The sequence below is a fragment of the Bos taurus genome, chromosome 1, assembly GCF_002263795.3.
Source record: "Bos taurus isolate L1 Dominette 01449 registration number 42190680 breed Hereford chromosome 1, ARS-UCD2.0, whole genome shotgun sequence".
NCBI classification, from domain to species: Eukaryota; Metazoa; Chordata; class Mammalia; order Artiodactyla; family Bovidae; genus Bos; species Bos taurus.
In genome coordinates, this window is record NC_037328.1 from 97,335,967 (window position 1) to 97,352,592 (window position 16,626).

General features: G+C 46.8%; 1 protein-coding gene and 1 pseudogene across 7 annotated transcripts in view; one reads left to right on the top strand and one right to left on the bottom strand.

The window, feature by feature from the left end:
* The window catches only part of GPR160 (G protein-coupled receptor 160), a 70,076-nt gene extending 55,078 nt beyond the window's left edge, over nt 1–14,998 (bottom strand). For 4 of the 7 annotated variants that reach the window (XM_002684928.7, XM_003585680.6, XM_015472628.3 and 1 more), the window contains exon 1: nt 14,910–14,998. The gene's annotated coding sequence lies outside the window, so the exon portion shown is untranslated. Of the gene's footprint in view, nt 1–14,066; nt 14,148–14,196; nt 14,280–14,533; nt 14,622–14,909 lie in introns of those variants that run through there. The other 3 variants (XM_059888685.1, XM_059888681.1, XM_059888687.1) reach the window with 3 other exon arrangements.
* LOC510795 (ribosomal protein L36 pseudogene) lies at nt 1,533–1,916 on the top strand (annotated as a pseudogene).
* Nucleotides 14,999–16,626: the final 1,628 nt, after the last annotated feature.

The following is a 16,626-nucleotide window of genomic DNA, read 5'->3' on the forward strand; positions in this document are numbered from 1 at the left end:
ATCAATGGCTGCCTGGGTTTAGGAGTAGGGACTAAGTTAGTATGAGGGAACTTTGGGAGTGACGCTGTACACGTCTGTAACAATAAAGAACTTAACGATGGCTGGATTTTACGGTATGCAAACTGCACCTCAATAAAACTGTGTTTTTTAAAAAGGACTTGTAAAAGAAAGTTCACAGCAGTTTTCTTCATTTAAACCCCAAACTGAAAACAACCTAAATGGTCTTCCAAGAAGAATAGATAAATATATGGTGGTATAATCAAGCAGTGGAATACAAGCTATGATAACAGCTATTATAAAGAACAAACTACTGAGACATACAATATGCAGGAAGCTAACAACCATTATGTTGACAAAAGAAGCCACTTTTGTTTTGCTATTGTATACTGTATTTCATTCATAAAAGTCTGTTTGCTGTAGACAAACTCTGAGTCAAGCACACTTAGGTCCAGACGGTATGGTATGTGTGTGTCTATCTGGAAATCATAATGTGTCAAGTAGTTAATACAAATGAGTGGCTAATGATTTAATATTCAGCTTAAAAATGTTTTAATTATGTCAAATGATAGACACATATATTTAACATGTATATGTTATTTAACATAATCAAACTCATTCTTTGCATATTTATTCACTGACCTACTCCAAATATATTTATAAAGGGCCAAAAACATATTCCTGGCATCCAAGTTCAAATTGTGCCTCAATCACAAAAACGATGTTGATATTTCACTTTTTCTTCATGACAGGATCTGAGTGTACCTTTCAGCACACAGTTTAACATGAATTTCCTGGTGCGCTCCTGGGAGGGAAAGTGTCAGCTGACCCAACAGTCCCAGATTCATGAAGCAAAAACAAGTTTGGTACCAGTCAGGTCCAGCAGGTCCAGGACCAGTAAGTGAGGCTGTCATGTCAGGCCTCCACTAACTAACTTCACGCCCTGCTGCTCCACTGGAAGGCAAGAGAAAACATGCAGACACACACCCTGAGGATACAACTCAGAACTCTGGCCAGGAGGAAGAAATCATCATAGGTAGTCACCCATCTTTCAGGTAACTCCCCTCTCTCTCCCCAAACCTCCAGGAGTCCCACTTAGAACCTGCTCTGAGAGGGGCCTTGATGCGCGTGATGATAAACAAGCCATGCTTGCTGCTCCCCAGAGAATGTGTCTACAGACCACACTGTCCAGTGCCTGGAAGGGTATCTGTCAGGGTCCTTCCTATACTCCTGCTGTCTTTTAAACACTGTTTAGAAGGTCTGTGCCTTTTGATCCAGGATCTCCACTCCAGGAATTCATCACAAGGAAATAACCAGAGCTGAAGGAAGTAAGCATAGCTTGAGCAGCTCACTTTGGTATACTTAAAATAGCCTACAGAACACTCCCTCCCCAAACGGATCGGAACAATTCAAATGCCTCACAAGAGTTCAGTTCAGTCACTCAGTCATGTCCAACTTTTTGCGACCCCATGGACTGCAGGACATCAGGCTTCCCTGTCCTTTACCATCTCCCGGAGTTTGTTCAAACTCATATTCAGCCTTCCGCCGCGGCAGCCATTGTGGAACAACAGCCATGGCTCTGTGCTACCCCATGGCCGTGGGCCTCAACAAGGGTCACAAGGTGACCAAGAACATGGGCAAGCCGAGGCACAGCTGCCGCCGCGGGCATCTCACCAAACACACCAAGTTCGTGCGGGACATGATCCGGGAGGTGTGTGGCTTAGCCCCTTACGAGCGACGAGCCATGGAGCTGCTCAAGGTCTCCAAGGACAAGCGGGCCCTCAAGTTCATCAAGAAAAGGGTGGGGACACATATCCACGCGAAGAGGGAAAGAGAGGAGCTGAGCAACGTCTTGGCCGCCATGAGGAAAGCGGCAGCCAAGAAGGACTGAGCCCTTCTCTGTTCACAATCACAATAAATCGTGCCCCCCCCCAAAAAAAAAACCAAACTCATATTCATAAAGTCGATGATGCCATCCAATCATCTCGTCATCCCCTTTTCCTCCTGTTCCTCACAATAGAGTAGTAGTCATAAGGACTTAGTGTTAGTCGCTCAGTCGTACCCCACTCTTTGCAACCCCTGGACTGCAGCCCACCAGGCTCCTCTGTCCATGAGGTTTTCCAGGCAAGGATACTGGAGTGGGGTGCCATTTCCTTCTCCAGGGGATCTTCCCAACCCAGGGACTGAACCGGGGTCTCCTGCACTGCAGGCAGATTCTTTACCAACTGAGCGACTCAAATGAATTATGACAGTCCTAAGATGGACTACTATCTGCAGCCATGAAAGATAAGCTCTTCAGAAAGATTAAAGAACCAGAAAATGCTGACAATACAATGTTAGATGACAGAAGCGAGATAAAAGCCGTATATATCAAGGTTTCTCACGTGGGGAGACACTGTGGTGAAATTCCCCATGCCACTAAGACACTCAGCTGATCCCTGAGCATCAGTGTTACTGAGGGGAGTGAGCCGTTGTGCTCAGACAGCCTTGAAAGTAGAGGATGGGAGGACGACAACCAGTGGTACATACATAATTATTCCAATATTGGGTAAACAGGAAAAACATATGAACATACACAGATCAGAGGTAATTAATGCCAGGCCACCTGTGATTGGTAAGGTCATGGCCTTGTAGACCAATACTTCTCAAGCATGAATGTGGATTCTGTGAAAAGCTGGATTATGGTTCACTATGTCTGGCGTCAGAGAAGGCAATGGCACCCCACTCCAGTACTCTTGCCTGGAAAATCCCACCGACAGAGGAGCCTGGTAGGCTGCAGTCCATGAGGTCGCTAAGAGTCAGACATGACTGAGCGACTTCACTTTCACTTTTCACCTTCATGCATTGGAGAAGGAAATGGCAACCCACTCCAGTGTTCTTGCCTGGAGAATCCCAGGGACGGGGGAGCCTTGTCGGAGGCCCTCTATGGGGTCGCACAGAGTCAGACATGACTGAAGCGACTTAGCAGCAGCAGCAGCATGTCTGGCGTGGGGCTGAGGTTCTATACTTCTAACAAGCTCCCAATGCAGCTGGTCCACAGCCACACAGGGACAAGCTAGGCTGCAGACTGCACTTCCTGGAGGGACAGATCCAAGCTAGGCTTGCAGGGACTAGGTGAGTACATGGGTGTGCGTTTACTTTTTTAGAATCTTCTATGTTTAGCTATTCCAAATCCTGAAAGATGATGCTGTGAAAGTGCTGCGCTCAATATGCCAGCAAATTTGGACAACTCAGCAGTGGCCACAGGACTGGAAAAGGTCAGTTTTCATTCCGATCCCAAAGAATGGCAATGCCAAAGAATGCCCAAACTACCCCACAATTGCACTCATCTCACACGCTAGTAAAGTCATGCTCAAAATTCTCCAAGGCAGGCTTCAGCAATATGTGAACCGTGAACTTCCTGATGTTCAAGCTGGTTTTAGAAAAGGCAGAGGAACCAGAGATCAAATTGCCAACATCTGCTGGATCATCAAAAAAGCAAGAGAGTTCCAGAAAAACATCTATTTCTGCTTTATTGACTAGGCCAAAGCCTTTGACTGTGTGGATCACAATAAACTGTGGAAAATTCTTCGAGAGATGGGAATACCAGACCACCTGATCTGCCTCTTGAGAAATTTGTATGCAGGTCAGGAAGCAACAGTTAGAACTGGACATGGAACAACAGACTGGTTCCAAATAGGAAAAGGAGTTCATCAAGGCTGTATATTGTCACCCTGTTTATTTAATTTATATGCAGAGTACATCATGAGAAACGCTGGACTGGAAGAAACACAAACTGGAATCAAGATTGCCGGGAGAAATATCAATAACCTCAGATATGCAGATGACACCACCCTTATGGCACAAAGTGAAGAGGAACTAAAAAGCCTCTTGATGAAAGTGAAAGTGGAGAGTGAAAAAGTTGGCTTAAAGCTCAACATTCAGAAAACTAAGATCATGGCATCTGGTCCTGTCACTTCATGGGAAATAGATGGGGAAACAGTGGAAACAGTGTCAGGCTGTATTTTTCTGGGCTCCAAAATCACTGCAGATGGTGATTGCAGCCATGAAATTAAAAGACGCTTACTCCTTGGAAGGAAAGTTATGACCAACCTAGATAGCATATTCAAAAGCAGAGACATTACTTTGCCAACAAAAGTCTATCTAGTCAAGGCTATGGTTTTTCCAGTGGTCATGTATGGATGTGAGAGTTGGACTGTGAAGAAAGCTGAGCGCCGAAGAATTGATGCTTTTGAACTGTGGTGTTGGAGAAGACTCTTGAGAGTCCCTTGGACTGCAAGGAGATCCAACCAGTCCATTCTAAAGGAGATCAGCCCTGGGATTTCTTTGGAAGGAATGATGCTGAAGCTGAAACTCCAGTACTTTGGCCACCTCATGCGAAGAGTTGACTCATTGGAAAAGACTCTGATGCTGGGAGGGATTGGGGGCAGGAGGAGAAGGGGACGACAGAGGATGAGATGGCTGGATGGCATCACTGACTTGATGGACGTGAGTCTGAGTGAACTCCGGGAGTTGGTGATGGACAGGGAGGCCTGGTGTGCTGCGATTCATGGGGTCACAAAGAGTCGGACATGACTGAGCGACTGATCTGATCTGATCTGATGCTTACTAGGTTTTCCACAATGAAAATTCATTGCTTTTGTAATCAGAAAGAAAACCTTTTACTATTCAAAACCTTTGACTCACACCACTAACAATAAATGCTGGAAAGGGTGTGGAAAAAAGAAAACCCTCCTACACTGTTGGTAAGAATGTAAACTGGTACAGCCATTATGGAAAACAGCATGGAGTGTCCTGAAAAAACTAAAAACAGAGCTTCCATATGATCCAGCAATCCCACTCCTGGGTATATATCTGGACAAAACTTGAATTCAAAAAGATACCACTGGTGGCTCGGTGGTCAAGAATCTACCTGCCAATGCAGGAGACACGGTTTTTTAATCCCTGATCCAGGAAGATCCTACATGCTGTGCAGGAACTAAGCCTGTGCACCACAACTATTGAGCCTGTGCTCTGTAGCCCAGGAGTCACAACTAATGAAGCCCACACACCCTAGAGCCTGTGCTCTGCAACAAGAGAAGCCACCACAGTGAGAAGCCCTCGCACCAGAACTAGAGAATGGCCCCCGCTCGCCACAGCTAAGAAAAGCCCATGCAGCAGTGAAGACCCAGCACAGCCAAAAATAAATAATTTTAAAAAGATACATGTACCCCAGTGTTCACAGTGGCACTGTTTAGAACAGCCAAGACATGGAAGCAACCTAAATGTCCAACAACAAATGAATGGATAAAGATGTGGTATACATATAAAATGGAATATTCAGTTCAGTCGCTCAGTCGTGTCTGACTCTTTGCGACCCCATGAATCGCAGCACGCCAGGCCTCCCTGTCCATCACCAACTCCCAGAGTTCATTCAGACTCCTCAGTCATAAAAAGAATAAAACAATGCCATTTGCAGCAACATGGATGGATCTAGAGATTATCATATTAAATGAAATAATTCAGACAAAAACAAATATCATATGGTATCACTTATATGTGGAAGCTAAAATATGACACAAACGAACTTACCTTGAGAAATCTGTATGCAGGTCAGGAAGCAACAGTGAGAACTGGACATGGAACAACAGACTGGTTCCAAATAGGAAAAGGAGTACATCAAGGCTGTATATTGTCACCCTGCTTATTTAACTTATATGCAGAGCACATCATGAGAAACGCTGGGCTGGAAGAAGCACAAGCTGGAATCAAGATTGCTGGGACAAATATCAATAACCTCAGATATGCAGATGACACCACCCTTATGGCAGAAAGTGAAGAAGAATTAAAAAGCCTCTTGATGAAAGTGAAAGAGGAGAGTGAAAAAGTTGGCTTAAAGCTCAACATTCAGAAAACGAAGATCATGGCATCTGGTCCCATCACTTCCTGGGAAATAGATGGGGAAACAGTGTCAGACTGTATTTTGGGGGGGCTCCAAAATCACTGCAGATGGTGATTGCCGCCATGAAATTAAAAGACGCTTACTCCTTGTAAGGAAAGTTATGACCAACCTAGATAGTATATGAAAAAGCAGAGACATTACTTTGCCAACAAAGGTCCATCTAGTCAAGGCTATGGTTTTTCCAGTGGTCATGTATGGATGTGAGAGTTGGACTGTGAAGAAAGCTGAGTGCCAAAGAATTGATGCTTTTGAACTATGGTGTTGGAGAAGACTCTTGAGAGTCCCCTGGATTGCAAGGAGATCCAACCAGTCCATTCTGAAGGAGATCAGCCCTGGGATTTCTTTGGAAGGAATGATGCTAAAGCTGAAACTCCAGTACTTTGGCCACCTCATGCAAAGAGCTGACTCATTGGAAAAGACTCTGATGCTGGGAGGGATTGGGGGCAGGAGGAGAAGGGGACGACAGAGGATGAGATGGCTGGATGGCATCACTGACTTGATGGACGTGAGTCTGAGTGAACTCCGGGAGTTGGTGATGGACAGGGAGGCCTGGCGTGCTGCGATTCATGGGGTCGCAAAGAGTCGGACACGACTGAGCGACTGAACTGAACTGAAGAAACAGAAACAGACTCACTGCCAAGGGGGAGGAGAGGAGGGGAACAATGGATTGAAAGTTTGGAATTAGCAGGTGCAAACTAGTATATACAGGATGTATAAACAAGGTTCTACTCTATAACACAAGGAACTACACCCAATATCCCGTAATAAACCATAATGGAAAAGAATAAGAAAAAGAAATTGTATATATATATATATATAACTGAATCACTGTGCTATACACCTGAATCTAACACAACATCGTAAATTATATGTCAGTAAAATAAAAAACAAAAAACCTTCCACTTACTAATCATTCTTATAAAAATCCATCCCAGGTAATTCCCTGATGGTCCAGTGGTTAGGACTCTGCATACCCACTGCAAGGGGCCCAGGTTCAATTCCTGGTGTGGGAACTAAGATCCCACAAGCAAAAAAAAAGAAAGAAATCCATCCAAAATAACAGGAAATGAAACTGAAAGGTAAAAATGCTGTTTGTACTCACAATACTGCTGACACCAAATATGTGGGTTTTTCCACACCAAGCAGTTCTGACACTAACTCCCCAGAGTGAGTACAGAGCTCACTCTTGTGGATTGAGGGCTCAGTCTCAGAAGACTGCTTTCCTCTTCAGATGGCAGCTGAAAGTCCCTGGTTCTCACCTGTACCTTCTACCAAGTGTTTATAAATCAGCGGTTCCCATGACCCCCTCCTCTGGCTTGATAATTTGCTTTAGTGGCTCACAGAATTTAGGAAAACACTTTACTTACAACTACTGGTTTCCTATAAATGATACAACTCAGGAACAGCCAAAGGGAAGAGATGCACAGGGCAAGGTATGGGGAAGGGGCACAGAGCTTCCCTGCCCCCTCTGCACACATGATCCTCCCAACACCTTGATGGGTTTGCCAACTCAGAAGTTCTCCAAACCCCTTTGCTTGGGGTTTTCATGGAGATTCCATTACACAGGCAGGACTGATTAAATCACTGGCCATGGGCGACTGAATTCAATTCTCCAGCACCTCTTCCCTTCTGGGGGTGGGGAAGAAGGGGCTGAGAATTCCAACCCTGTAATCACGTGCTTGGTTCCTCCAACAACTAGGCCCCAAACCAACCCCTAGTCTCAGCAATCAGCTCATTAGAGTAAACTCAGGTATGGTAGAAAGGGGCTTATTAAGAATAACAAAAGATGCTTCTCTCCTCAGGAGCTCAGGAGCCACGGAAGTAGCACAACCATATTTCTTATAGCACAGAATCGAAGGTTTACATACATTCAATTTAGAATGATTCACAACATTAAAAAATGAGCAAACACTTAGCTCTCTAATATTAAGAGAATGGCTAAAAAAGGCTAAAATAGCATGTGGTTATTATAAATGATAATAATAAAGACATGGAAAGAATGCTGTAATAAATATTAGTCTTGGTGTGACAGCTCTTAAAATGCTAACATAAAATGAATATTTATAAAGTGTTACAATTTATTAAATTTATTTTAAAAAACAAAGGCAAAGGGCTTCCCTGGTGATCCAGCGGCTAGGACTCTGCACTCCCAATGAAGGGGGCCCAGGGTTTGATCCCTGATCAGGGAACTAGGTCCTACCTGCTGCAACTAAGACCCAGGGCAGTCAAATAAATTTTTAAAGAAAAGAAAAACAAACAAAGGCAAAACAAAACTGGAAGAAAATATGTCAAAATGATGTCTTTGGGTCCTTGGATAGTGGGTCACAGAGAATTTTTTTCAACTTTCCAGAATAAAGCTGAATGGAAGAAAGGATACCAACTGGGGTGGGTAGGGGGAGATGGCAGGGGCTGGGGAGGGAAACCCCCTCCAGAACGTGAGAAGGGAGCAGCTCTGTGGCCACCAGCTAGGATGGGGAGGGCTGTGGAGGTGGAGGCTGTTCAGTAGCCCCTGGAACAACTGGCTGGGGGCGGAGGAGCAGAAAGGCCACAGTTTCATGAAGGTTCTAGACCTGGGCAGGAGAGGAAAGAGCCGTTCCTCCTCCCCGATGAGCCCACCGGCATTTCCAAGAATGGGTCCGGGCAGGAGCTGTTGACAGGGAAACCTCTGCCTCCTCTGCTTGCAGGGGACTCTGAAGGGACTGGCTGCCTTCCTGGACACAAAGGATGTTTTCAGCTCCCCGGGAAGACTTCAGTTCTCCATCTCTCCCTTCCCGCCCCCAGGATGTCGTCATTCCCCAGCATTCCTTAAGTGCACAAAGAACATGAATTCGGTTACCTTCTCTGATAAAGTAAAACTTTAGCCCAGTCCTCTGTTTCCATCTCTGGGCTCATCTCTGGCCTAAACCTCAGTTCCCTCATGTATGCCTCCTGAGAGCGAAAGGTAACAGAAACAAATGCAAACAAATAACCCCATGCTGCTGCTGCTAAATCGCTTCAGGGGTGTCCAACTCTGTGCAACCCCATAGACGGCAGCCCACCAGGCTCCCCTGTCCCTCGGATTCTCCAGGCAAGAACAATGGAGTGGGTTGCCATTTCCTTCAATGCATGAAAGTGAAAACATAAAGTGAAGTTGCTCAGTCATGTCAGACTCCTAGCGACCCCACGGACTGCAGCCCACCAGGCCCCTCCGTCCATGGGATTTTCCAGGCAAGAGTACTGGAGTGGGTTACCACTGCCTTCTCCAAAATAACCCCATACCATCAGTCGAAGATCAAATTAGCCCTTTTAAAACTACAAAATGCTCTGTAAATACAGATTAACAGCATCTTTATTATTTCTCCAGGTTAAAAGTAAACTGCGGGGGTGCTTGGTCTTTTGATTTCACCACAAAAGGGCAAGTCAGACACAGTACTTTACTGGGCCTGGGTCAAGATTTCATAACATTTCTGTTAGTTCCTCAAAAAACATTCTCAGGAGCGTGCTTCCCCAGCTGACAGACGAGGTACTGGACAGAACTCAGGTGGCCATGAGCCCGGCCCCGCCTGCTCCTCCTCTGTGAGGGGGAAGCCAGGGGACTCCTCTCCTTTCCAGATCGGAGTGCATTTAATTCCCAAACAACAGGGCCAAAGCCCTGGGTCCTGGCCCTGTTCTCACCGTCAGTTCCAAGGCTGCCGCTCCACTCCATCAAAGCCCTGTTGACAGCTGTCATGGAGAAGGTTTCCCAAGGCCACAAGGCAGGCCAGGATCCCTCTGGAAACAGGGAGGTCAGAGCTGGAACTCGTTTCTTCCCTGAGGCCTGCCTTCTAAAATTCTGGGGGAAAATCCCCCATATAAAGGTAAAAGCAAAGAAGACAGGGCTCCAACGGCAACAGCAGTCAACCTCACCCTCGGAGCCCTATGAGGTGGTCATTATTAGTACTCACATTTTACACAGAAGAAGGCTGAAGGGCAGAGTGGTTAAAAAAAGAAACACACACAGGTCAAGGTCACACAGGGAGGTGGTGGGAGAGGCAGAAAGACACCAGCGATCTGGTAAGAGTACACACTCAGTGGCGCCTTGCCTCACCTCGCCTCTGTTTGCTCTGGTTGCTCATCGACACCCTCTCCCTGCCTCCTGCCCGCTGCAGGTTTGGCCAGGGAGTGGTAATCACCTTCCTGAGAACACACCCGCGCACCTGAATCCCAGAGCTCTCCAGAAAGGATGCGAGCAACCCACTGGCCTCTAACCACTTCTTTCAACCACGCAAGGCAGCACCCCCTCCTCGTCCCGTATCTCTTCCCACACTGGGGCATGCACACACCTAGACTGGCAGCTCGAGCGACAAAGGTCTCAGAACAAATATCATCTGTGGCTTCTTGAAAACCACTCCACAAGGCTCCATCTGCATTTCCTCTTTACAGTCACGTTTCTGCCTCACCCACCACACCCACAAACTCTGAGTTCAGGGGAAGGTAACAAAGATGTAAATGAAACTCCAAATGTAGACAGAGGGGAGAATATCTGTCCCTTGACCCTACAGGCCACCCTTGGGTGCCTCAGTTCCTCCTGCCTGCGGAGCTGTCAGACCTGTCACCAGCTAGAGGGGGGTGGGCACAGCATGGGGAGGTGAGTACCTTCTGGGACCCCTCAGAGCAGCCACAAAGAGCCAGCACACAAGCTCAGAGTCCCTGTGGATGCCAAAGGCAGGCTGCTTAAAGAGGGAGGGCTTCTTTGTGGCCCACCTCAGGTGCCCAAGACCCGTCTTCCCACCCACAGAGAGTCAGTGGTTTGGGGTTTTGGAGGTATTTCTTTTTTCCACAGCAGCCTGCCCACACATGTTCTCCATTGCTATTGTACTGTACGGGTAGTAGACTATTCTCTGTAAATGAGTAATGCAGACAGGATGTGAGGAAAGTGATGACATCCCTTGTATTTTCTGTCACAGAATTGCTGCAGACTAAACACAAGAGTCTTCACTCTCTCCAAGGAATATGCTCTTTCCCTTTTCTTGCGGCAAGAGCCCTCAAGCTGCCTTTGGTTACTCCGAGTGGAGTAGACACACTCGCACACATAGGAAGACCTCTTACGGTAAGAACAACGGGGCAAGTGCGATGGTCCCCTGCCTCAAGGATGGGGCCACTGTAAGGAGTGGTGGAGACCAGAGGCAACTGGGGTACACTACCTTTTCCAGAAGGCTGCCCCACTACTTGCCTTCGGGAGTTCTGGGGCAGAATACTTGAAATCTCTCAATTGTCAATGTTAACTCGACTTCATTTTTTTCCCCCCAAACTCTGCGCTGGACTGATAAAACATTTCAATTGGCACATGCCCCCAGTTTTAACCAGTGTGGCACAAAAACCCAGCTTGCCTGAGACTGGCTGGGAGGGGACTTTAGCGGAGAATGGATATATGTATCGGTGAGGCTGAGTCACTTTGCTGCGCACCTGGAACTATCACAACACTGCTAATGGGCTATGCACCAATGCAAAATAGAAAGCTAAGAAAAAGACAGCTTGCCTAATCAACCAACCTTCTAGAGATGGAAGCTTTGCTGTCTGCTAGCCTTTGGACCAGCACAGAGGCTGGAAATAGCGTAAACTCTAAGATCTAGCCGATCAAAGTTTGAATCCTGGCTCTCAGCTGCCAGACCTCAAGTGAGCTACTAACCTCTCTTGGCTACAATTTCATCTGCAAAATGGGTTGAAAATATCCAATTTAAAGAGCTTTGTGAGAATTAAAAACACGTGTGAAGATGACTTGAGCTCTTAACGAATATTAAATTTCCTTCCCCCATATCACGAAAGAAGCCACCTGGCAAGCCATCCCTTCTTTAGATTTTCAACGTTCTCATCTGTTAAAAATGAAAATAATCCTCCAGCACGGCTGCTCCTCCTCACAGGATGGGATGAAGTGATGGAGATGAGAGGAGAGTGCTTACAAATTAGAAGATGATTACTGACTGGATTGCCAACACCCTTTTCTCTCATTTCTAGTCCGATAAAGTAGTATGCAATTTGCTTTTCAGCGTGTATATACCCTTTTATAACACTATGCAAGGAGAAGATGGTATCACATTTGTGGTAATTCCTTAAAATGGCTATTAGCAATCAGCTCTCCAGAACCCAAACCCACCATCCTCTCACCAAGGAGAGCAAAGTTAGGTCACTCCCTGATCACAGGGAGTGGCGAGTTTCTCTTCTCTCTCCCTGCTCTTGTTTTAGAGAATTGAGGTAGAAAATAAAGCTACTTAACAGTTGCATTGTTCTTTTATTCACACAAAGAAAACTAAATCACAAGCTAAGGAATTCCACTTAAGGACCATCATGAATTCACTATGACATTTTCCAACAGTAAGGGGATTTTTCTTGTCCTCTCGTTTTCTCATGCACTACAAGGAAACTGGGAGGTGCTGTGGCATTTCCTCAACAGAACTGACTTAAAGCATCTTTACAACTTTCATCCTAGTGAATCTATATGGGCAAGGCCTATGCTGAGGGATTCATCTAACGCTTCAAGTTTCAGCTATCACAGATATAATTTACTTGACCTTTTTCTCTTAAAGGAGGCATTAAAATCAGTTCCACAGAAGCTACTAAGAAATGTGGGTTTATCTTTGAGGACTATGCCTCCCTTTCCTCCCTCTACTAAACTTTAATAGCTCCCTTGTACTTTTCCAAATTACTAATCAGGCATGACAGAATGAGTAGGAATTATAGGATAAATCCAGAGGCAAGTTGGATGAATGTATCGATATGACTTCCAAGGCCCTCCTCTTGAACACAAGCTTCTTGGAAAAGAAAGTGCAGAAATTTTAGGAACCAGTTCCTTGCTAAGTATTTACACTTCATGATACCTGAAGCAAACAAAGTGACGACAGGAAGAAAGGATACACACACAGATAGGATCTCTTTCAGGTAATAGGCAGGTCTCCACTCACTTTGTTTTCACAATGTTGACTTTCTATTGATGTATCCAGTGCTTCCAGAAGTGTACACAAACCCTAAGTGTGTATGGTTTTGTTCACTACTCTGAGCTCTGTTTTTTTGTTGTTGTTGTTGAGCATAACTTGGAAAGGATTTGGGCAATTCAGAAAAACTGCTAACACATTTTACATAACCTGTCCGTTTGGAGTCAGCTCAACCCCCAAGGCTTGCTAATACCCTTTGTATAAAAAAAAGGCTGACCCAGCATCCACCTGCATCAGCTTGATCCTCTCAGCTGTGTCACACTCAGCAAATAGGGTATGCGTCACAGCAAAATAAAGCGGCATCCCCCAGAGGAAGAAAAAGGCTTGAGTGGAGAGACAGCCTTTACACCAAGTTACCAGTGAACATCTGTGGAAGGCTTTGAATCTAGAATCACTAGTGTTACCCTCCAAATCTATCTTCCACAAAAAAAAAAAAAAAAAAAAAACAAAGCTCCACAGGTGGTGTTACTTTTCAAGGGAAATGCCATAAAAAAGTAGAGTCAGCATACAAGGCAGTCCCTACCCCAATACCCTTCATCCAGCTTCAACTATTAACAATTCATGTCCAGTCTCCATCTTGCTCCCCTTCACTTCTCCACTGGCAGCCCTCCCCCAAACTGGATTATTTTGCAGCAAATCCTGAACCTATATTTCAAATTTAGAATGTATTTCTAACAGCAAGGGTTTTTAAAAAACTGTAATAGGTATACCATTACCTAAAGCAACTAAACAAAGCTAATATTCTTCATACTAATGAGTACAAATTTCCCCTATTGGCACAATTTAACTTTTTTTCATCAAATAAGCACCCACCAAGGTTTACACCTCTCACTGCCCTCTTGTCTCTTAAATAGCAAAAGCACAGGTTCCCCTGGCCCAGTGATTCTCACAGCTGGCAGGCTGCTCCTCACCTGCAATTCCCAATAATTCAATTCTAGAGATACCACAAAGACAACCCAATCTTAGAGGCTGTCAAGGAAAAAAAAAAGCATATGTTAATTAGTAGTTTTGTCATTGAAGAAGCTTAAGAATAATCTGAAAAGCACAGGTGAAACGATTTGAACTGAGCCATTAGCAATTCTGAGGTCCAAACACTCATTCTTAAGTCCTTTGCATTTCTGGTCTCTGTGGGTTTATCTCTGGGGTTTGAGCAACACTCTTCCCCCCAACCCCGCCCTTACCTGAGTCATTTGCACAAGCAAAGCAATGGGGTAAACCCAGCGTGTTTCCTCCCAGCGGCTGGACCTTCCTCCCCGGCCGCCTCCGGAATGCAGGGGGCGGGCCCTGCTGCCACCTCCCGAAGCCACCTACCCAGGTGAGAAACGGAGCTTCACTGAGACTACAAATTCCGGAGAGTTATTGAGAGAATTTTGAGCCATCCATGACGGTCACGGATGAACCAAACCAGAACACCACGGTCTCTGGGAACAAACAGCTTGAAAAGTCCTCGGGCTTAATCCCAGTGTCCGGGGCTCGCGGGGTACCGTCCCCAACGCCCGGGGGCCAGGAGACTGGACGCCCAACGAACGAAGTCCGCCCCCAACGCACACACGAGCAGGTGCGTCCGCGACGATACGCCCACCTGTGTGTGCCAAGGAGGAAAGTCACACTATCGCTAAAACATCAACTGTTTAATAATGTTTAATACCTTTCTCCTCGGCGATGGGGGTGCGGAGCGTCTGGGTGTGAGTATACGACCAACCCAGACCACCGGTTCCATGCCCGCACCCCAGCCCCGGAGCCCCAAACTCGGGGCCGACCCCAGGCGCGAAGACTACGACCACCCCTCAGCCGGACGGGTCAGGCTTGGGCGTCCTTGGCTTTCAGTCCAGGGCCCCCACTCCAAGTACTATACAACCTCTAGTACATTCCAGCCTCTGAATCCCAGGGAAAGAAATTCCTCTCCCTCCCCGAAGCGCAGAGCGCCGCCGGGGAAGCCGGGAGCGACGCGGTATCGCCGGCGCCCCGAAGTCCCTGGTGGGGAAGCTGCGGCGAGACGCCGGGCGCCGAATCCCGCGACTCACCTGATGCGCGGCGACTCCCGGCTCCCGCTCTACGTCCGAGGCGCTGGCGCCGGACCAGACCCGCGACGACGTCGCCGTCTGGACAACTGCCGCGCCCGGCCCCAGGTGACCAGGGACAGGTGGGGACAGCGAGCACCGACCGCTGTACCCTGCAATAACCCTGCGGCCGCTCCGCGCCCGCTACCAGGAAGTGCGGACGCCACCCTTCGAGCGCGCACGCCCCGTCGCGACCCCGGCGGGAGACCGGCCAGAGAGCGCCGCCTGCGGGCGGGGCGGCGAGAGGCGTGCGAGGCCAGCCACCTCGACCCGCGGGAGAGGGGCTGGGGTCGGCGCTGGCACAGGGGACGCCCCAAGGGTGTAGGGTGGAAGATGAGACCCCCTTTTGAGTGCCGGGCCTTCAGATCCCCCTACCCCTGCCCAAGGAGCTCCCATGTCCTCAGCAGGGTGGGCACGCGGCCACTGTCGGTTTCCTCCAGATGAGGGTATGCACAGGGTGACAGAATTTCATGTAAACAAACGCCTGTGAATTCACATTTTAAAATAAAACTGCAAATTGCATATTTGCAAGTAGTACATTTTTATTGCATTACCTTTGTCTCTGTCAACATTACTAATTTGTTATATTTATTCAACAAAATATTTGTTGAGTACCCACGACTTGCCAATCCTTTAAACAGGATGGGAATTTAATATAATTAAATTATATAATATCATAATATATAGGATATTATATGAAATTCCTATCCTTTAAAATACAGGCTAGGAATTCCCTGGCCGTCCAGTGCTTAGGATTCTGTGCTTCCACTGAGAAACACAGGTTGGATCTCTGGTGAGAGAATTTAGTGTCACACACAGCAGAGCAAAAAAGGAAGAAAGAAAACCACAGTTTTCTCCTCATGCTTTTCCTGAAGAGCCTTGAAAAAGCAGAGTGGCCTGGGCCTTTCTTAACCTCCCAGAAAGACTTTACTGGTCTTACAAGGAACTTAGCAACAGCCTGCCCAAAGGTGCAGTAAGAACTGAACTGTGACAGAAGTTAAGTGTGGGCTCCTGGGGGCTCTGAGGAGTGGCTTGACCCAACCTGGGGAGGTCAGAGATGAACTTCTGGAGAAGGGGAGAGGTGTGCTGAGTCCTGAAGGACTACAGTGTTCATCAGAATTGAAGTATTTCAGCCAACATTCCACCGTGAGCAAACTCAGAAGCCAAAAGCTGGCCAGAAAGGGCATGTTCTGATAGAGGAATAGCAAATTAGTCAGGATAGCTGAGAAGAAGAGGATGTGAACTGAGTTAGAGCAGGGGTGGAGGGGGGCCAGATCATGCTCCTATCAAACATAACAGCCTCCATCTGTGGAGTGTATAGTATAAAACAGGAACTGGCCATGCATCACTTCAAACTACATGATATAGGGTTATTACTCCCCTTTAAAGGAGATGAAAACAAGGTCTAGGATGGTGAGATGTCTTGCTAGTGACACAGCTGGGAGGAGGTGACCCTCAGGAGCTAGCCTGCATTCCTAATGATACTTTCCAGGTTAATCCAAGAGGCTGAATTATTTTCAAATGTTCTCAGCATCCTCAAGTATCCCCAGATGCCCACTGCTGTCTCCCCATTCCAAAGGCTGTGTCAACAACTGTCCTCAGATCCCCTCCTGTCGAGAACGGATTCCAGAGCACATGGTTGTGCACACCAGACTCTTTCCCAAGGGAAACTGGGTTTCAG